The sequence below is a fragment of the Oryctolagus cuniculus genome, chromosome 15 (assembly GCF_051225735.1).
Source record: "Oryctolagus cuniculus isolate XC-2025 breed Fujian yellow rabbit chromosome 15, ASM5122573v1, whole genome shotgun sequence".
Classification (NCBI taxonomy): domain Eukaryota; kingdom Metazoa; phylum Chordata; class Mammalia; order Lagomorpha; family Leporidae; genus Oryctolagus; species Oryctolagus cuniculus.
In genome coordinates, this window is record NC_142881.1 from 90,433,915 (window position 1) to 90,440,356 (window position 6,442).

Here is a 6,442-nt window from a genome sequence, read left to right on the forward strand (position 1 = left end):
AGATACTATGTAAATAAATAAATGAATAAAGAAAGAAAGAAAAAGAAAAATAGGGAAAATTTAAAAAAACAAGCATGGGTCCTTGCTCCACTCCCATCTCCAATTTCCGCTAGGATACACCTGGAAGGAAGGAGATGATCAAGTACTTATGGCACTGCCATCTCAATCTGGGACATACATTAAGTTTCTGGCTTCTGTCGTTGGCCAGGCCCAGACCCATTTCTTGTAAGCATTTGGGAAGCCAATCTTCAAAAGGTATCTACCTCTTTCTCTTTTTCACTGTGTGTTTCTCTTTCATAAATAAAATAAATGTATAAACATTTTAAAAAAATAAAGTGAAGGGGGCCAGCACTGTGGCACAGTGGTTTAACGCCCTGGCCTGAAGTGCCAGCATCCCATAATGGGCACTGGTTCAAGACCTGGCTGCTCCACTTCCAATCCAGCTCTCTGCTATGGCCTGGGAAAGCAGTACAAGATGGCCCAAGTCCTTGGGCCCCTGCAGCCACGTGGGAGACCCGGAAGAAGCTCCTGGCTTTGGATTGGCACAGCTCCGGCCGTTGCGGCCAATTGGGGAGTGAACCAACAGATGGAAGACCTCTCTCTCTCTCTCTCTCTTTCTCTCTCTCTCTGCCTCTCCTCTCTATGTGTAACTCTTTCAAATAAGTAAATTAATCTTTAAAAAAATAAATAAATAAAGCGAGGGACTGGCACTGTGACATAGCAGGTAAAGCCACCACCTGCAGTGCTGGCATCCCGTATGGGCGCCAGTTTGAAACCCAGATGCTCTACTTCTAATCCAGCTCTCCGCTATGGTCTGGGAAAGCAGTACAAATGGTCCAAGTCCTTGGGCCCCTGCACCCACCTGGGAGACCCAGAAGAAGCTCCTGGCTCCTGTCTCCCCACCCCCATCTCTGCTTCTCTGTAACTCTGCCTTTCAAATAAAATGTATTTTTAAAAATAAATAAATAAAGTAAAAGAAAACTAGCAAAATTTAAAAACAACACAAGCATGGTGTTTGTTGCAGCAGTTAACACACCAGTTATGACCACATCCCATACTGGAGTGCCAGGTGTGAGTCCAGCTGCCAACTGTGATCCAGCCTCCTGCTAATACATACCCTGGCAGCAGGTGATGGCTCAAGTACTTGGATATCTGCCACACATAGGAGACCTGGATTGACTTCTTGGCTTCTGTCTTTAGCCTGGCCTAGCCACCGCTGTTGAAGGCATTTTAAGAGTGAAACAGCAGATGGAAGAGTTTTCTCACTCTCTGTCTTTGAATCTCTGTCTTTCAAATAAATAAAAATCCATAAACAAGACATTCTTAAACAAAGTAAAGACATAAAGTAATTAGAAGCATTTTACATATCGATCCAACTAAATTAATAATTGTTTTAAAGGTACATTAACTAAATACAACAATTGAAAGAAACTGACAGAGGAAGATTAAAGCCAAGACTCAACTCTGTGTTATCTAATGGAAAACCATTTAAATATAAAGACATATAGAGGGGATCTGAGGCCATTTTGGTCAAAGAAAAACTCATTTCATTTGCATAGGAGGAATAAGTATAAGAGGTCTGTTGAACAACATGGTAACGATAGTTAATGAAAACGGGTTTCATTGGGGCTGGCGCTGAGGCACCAACATGTCATATGGGTGCTGGTTCAGGGACCAGATGCTCCATTTTTGATCCAGCTCTCTCTGCTTATGGCCTGGGAAAGCAACAGAAGATGGTCCAAGTGCTTGGGCCCCTACACCCATGTAGGAAACCCAGAAGAAGCTCCTGGCTTCAGACAGGCCCAGCTCTGGCCAGTGCAGCCATTTGAGGAGTGAACCAGAGGATGGAAGACTTTTCTCTCTGTCTTTACCTCTCTGTCTTTAACTCCACCTCTCAAATAAATAAATAAAATCTTTAAAAAGAGAAAAAAAGCACATGAGTTAAGTACCTTTAAAAAATAGTTTCTACTATGGAAAATAACTAAGAAATGAGATTTTAAATATCCTCATTATGAAAAACAATTATATGATGTAATACACATGGTAATTGGCTTGACTTATATATCAACACTATATAAGTATTTCCAAAAATCATTTTAGTGCTAAATACATTCAATTTCTGTCAATGTAAGATACACACACACACACACACATATATATATATATTTAAAAGACAAACATAGGCCGGCGCCACAGCTCAATAGGCTAATCTTCCACCTGCGGTGCCGGCACACCGGGTTCTAGTCCCAGTCGGGGCGCTGGATTCTGTCCCGGCTGCCCCTCTTCCAGGCCAGCTCTTTGCTGTGGCCCGGGAAGGCAGTGGAAGATGGCCCAAGTGCTTGGGCCCTGCACCCCGTGGGAGGCCAGGAGAAGCACCTGGCTCCTGCCTTCAGATCAGCACAGTGCGCCGGCCACAGCGCGCCAGCCGCGGTGGCCATTGGAGGGTGAACCAATGGCAAAGGAAGACCTTTCTCTCTGTCTCTCTCTCTCACTGTCCACTCTGCCTGTCAAAAATAAATAAATAAATAAAAAAGACAAACATAAACATAGATAGACTAAAAATATGCAGAAAAACAGTCCATTATTACAGCAATCCAGTGAAGCCTGGATTGGTATCTATTTCAGATTAATCAGGATTTAAGTAACAAGGGTTATACAGTAAGACTGCAGGCCATTCTCCAAGAAAACAATGCTTTTGCCAGTAGCCCTAAAAATTTCCTATGTAAGGAAAACAAGGTTATAGAACTGTAAGGAAAAGTACAGATTCACCAGCAGTAATCAGTGAAAATAAATACAACAGAAAAATACTCAAACAACGGTAATTAATAGTTAACAGTATGTAATCATATGAATGCTACATTGGAAAAATAAATAAGGCCATTCCAAGTGTTGGCAAATCACAAAATAAATAAATACACATGAATGAATGGCACACAGTTAATTTATCTACTGTACAAACACTTCCTGATAAATTTGTATTTATCCACAACCTACAACTTAACCATATTTTCTCATTATGTGAAAAATTTATTCTGAATTAGCACATGGGGAACAAAAATCAAGAAGCATAGTGTCTCCAACATCAAAAAATAAACATGAAGTAAGGCAAGTCCCAGTGAGTGTATTGAAGCAGTGAGTGTATTGGCTGAGTCACAGCCTTAGTTAGCAGCATGTATATACACGACCAGGGAAAAGGATGGAACAAATGATTTAAGCATAATACAATACCCAATAGCAATCTCTTGAACATTCTGAATATGCAAAATCCTGTTGGGTGATATGGAAGTTAAGAAATAAAGAATATAAAAAAGAATCAGGACTTGGTCACCTCTGTGGACAGAGGTAGATTAGGAAGACATCGGAACTGACCAAGGCCCACTCCTTCTTCACCTGAGTAATCACTGTGCATGTTTACATTCATATGTAAAGAATTCAATTCTTTTTTCAGATATTATTTAATAAACAGAGGTTCAATATAACAAAATAATCCAACACTCAAGTCATGGCACATACTTTCTACCTAAGTGGACAAAGTGTACATAAAAGGCAGCAAGTTTCCACAAAGGTCGTGAAGGAGAACCAGCTCTGGGAAAGAGCCTCCCTACCCCACAGCTCACAGGGGACCCCACACTCAGGTTAACCAGATCCCCAGGCCACTTGGGCTGAGGGCCCTTGAATGCTCCCCTTCCTACTGCTTCTTTTAGGAAGAATCAGGGGCTGACACGTCACAATGCTAGGTACCTGCCCACTGGGCCATCTTTAGTCATCATCCACAACACAAGACAAGGAAAGAGAAAAGGGAGTTTCCAAGGGGAAATCTCAAGATATCTACTTTACGCACATGAAAGATGTATAAAGATTTTTAAAAATTAATCTAGTTCTATTTATTTAAAATGTAGAGTTATAGAGAGATCTTCCATCCAATGGCTCACTCCCACAAGCCTGCAACACCCAGGGCTGGACAAGGCTGAAGCCAGGAGGCTGGAATTAATCCCTTTCTCTCACGTGGGTGGTTGGGACCCAAGTACTTGAGCCATACTCTGCTTCCTCTTAGAGTGTGCATTAGCTACAAATTGGATTGGAAGAACAGGTAATCAAATCAGGAAATTCTGATAGGGATATGGGAGTCCCAGGTAGCAATTTAGTCACTAGTGCAAACACCCAGTCTGGAACAAAGATTGTTTACACTGGAGTGTCAGGTAGGCATTCTTTGTTTCTCTTATGTGAAATGTTCATAGAGAAACACTTTGAAGGGTTACTGATTTTTCTGTGGAAAAAAAGACAATATTGTTTTAAAAACAGCATTTTCACAAACTGAAAAAAATGTGTCATGGAGCAAACAGCTGATAGTGTTATGAACTTCAGGGGGCAGTGGTATTTGGGGGGTGGGGTGGGGATCTGAACATTGAGAGAGCTTTTTCCAGACTTACCGTGCTTTATTACATGGTCTATCCCCCTCTGAAACTCAAGGGGATATTTAATGCCAATTAAATTAAGAAGTGAAATTTTGCAAGGAATCGTCCATATTAGTCCATTCATAGGATTAATGTGGTAATCTCCAGGGGGTCTGTGTAGAACCCACTCTGCATCAGTCTCCAGCACGCCCTGTCTTTGGCCACGTGATCTCTGAGCCATCCTGGGCCTCTGCCAACAAGAAAGCCATCACCAGATGCTGCCTCACCTGGGACAAAAATATTGAGCCAAATCACACCGATTTTTGTATGTCTCACCCAGTCTGTTACACTTGTAATAAAGACAGAAAGACCCTAGGGAGAGTACTCTGAGAGTACTGTGTTGCAGACATCAGATCCTGTTTCCCGACCCGGGGATCGCGTCACTCCTGGGAGAGGTGGGACGGAGGCCTCCACCGCTCCCAGCTTCTCCCCGCATGAATCCCACACAGCAACCCCAGAATCTGGCTGAGGGCCCTCCCGGGCTCACCGCACAATTCGGGAAGACCGGAGGCTCGGGGACGGAGCCCAGCTCGCTGCGGCAGGAACCGACAAGACGCCAGCGTCCCGCCGCCGGCCCCGCCCACACCCTGGCGGCCTCAGGCACGGGGCCCACACTCACCATTCTCCGTTTCTGAGGCCTGCGGGCGTCCTCCTGAGGAGTCGGTCGTGCAGAGAGGGAAGTCCACAGAGCAGCAAGGACTGAGGCTCCCGGGCCGCTCCCGGGTCGGGGCTGGGAAGAGAGAATGGCTGCCGCGGAGAAAAGAGCCGTTGGCGCGGAGCTGCCAGGAGCCTGCACACAGCCAGTGAGCACGCGAGGTGGCGGAGACTCGGCCATTCAGAACGGCCCCTGCAGGAGCGGCCGCTGGGGGTTGCGCTCCGCGCGCGGATGGAGGCCGGGCTGGGGCTCAGAGCGGAAGCTGCGTCATCTTCCCGGGACCTCCCCCCCCGGGGTGAGGACCCTCTCTGATGACGTCCCGCCTCCCTGCCACTCATCCTGCCTCTGATGACGTCCCGCCTCCCTGCCACTCATCCTGCCTCTGATGACGTCCCGCCTCCCTGCCACTCATCCTGCCTCTGATGACGTCCCGCCTCCCTGCCACTCATCCTGCCTCTGATGACGTCCCGCCTCCCTGCCACTCATCCTGCCTCTGATGACGTCCCGCCTCCCTGCCACTCATCCTGCCTCTGATGACGTCCCGCCTCCCTGCCACTCATCCTGCCTCTGATGACGTCCCGCCTCCCTGCCACTCATCCTGCCTCTGATGACCTCCCGCCTCCCTGTCACTCATCCTGCCTCTGATGACGTCCCGCCTCCCTGTCACTCATCCTGCTGGGATCTTGTGACAGAGGCTGGTGGTTCACGTCCTCACCCGAGTTAGAGTTCCCCGAGAGTTTCCTGGAGTCCACGCCTTTTCTTTACCCGCGTGGATTATTTTTCTGTTGGGTTATCTGAGTTTTTTAATACTGGTTTCAAGAGTTCATTAACGTTTCTGTGTCTCATTTCTCTCATTGATATTCATTTCTTAGTTGATATTTTATGCTTTAAAATTATTCCATTTCTTGGTACTACACACTAACACCCTTAATTATATAGATTACTCTTGTACCCAGTAATCTTGCTTAATCCTCCTGTGAGTCTGTATTTGTTTTTATGTTTATATACAATCACATATGACAGTGTCATCCACATATATCGACAGTTTTCTGGCTTAAAAATTGAGCCTTCTCCCTGATATTACCTATTTCCTGTTTAGTTTTCCTGACTACACCTCCAGAACGATTTTGAAGAGAGAGTGAGAAGAGGGAACCTTGTCCAGGTCTATTCCCAGGGAAATATGTATTTCAATGTTCTGTGTTTATTATGCTGTTTGTTATGAGTTTATTGAAGGCGACTTTAATCATAATGAAATTTCTCTTTTTTATTATTCTGCAAAAAATTTCATTTGATGCTAAACACCGAATTCCATTAAATACATTGTAACATTTAA

General features: G+C 45.0%; 1 protein-coding gene across 1 annotated transcript in view; it reads right to left on the bottom strand.

The window, feature by feature from the left end:
- Window positions 1–5,200, bottom strand: part of LOC100358028 (uncharacterized) — a 46,566-nt gene extending 41,366 nt beyond the window's left edge. The window contains exon 1 of the mRNA XM_070058169.2: window positions 5,074–5,200. The gene's annotated coding sequence lies outside the window, so the exon portion shown is untranslated. The remainder of the gene's footprint in view (window positions 1–5,073) is intronic.
- Window positions 5,201–6,442: the final 1,242 nt, after the last annotated feature.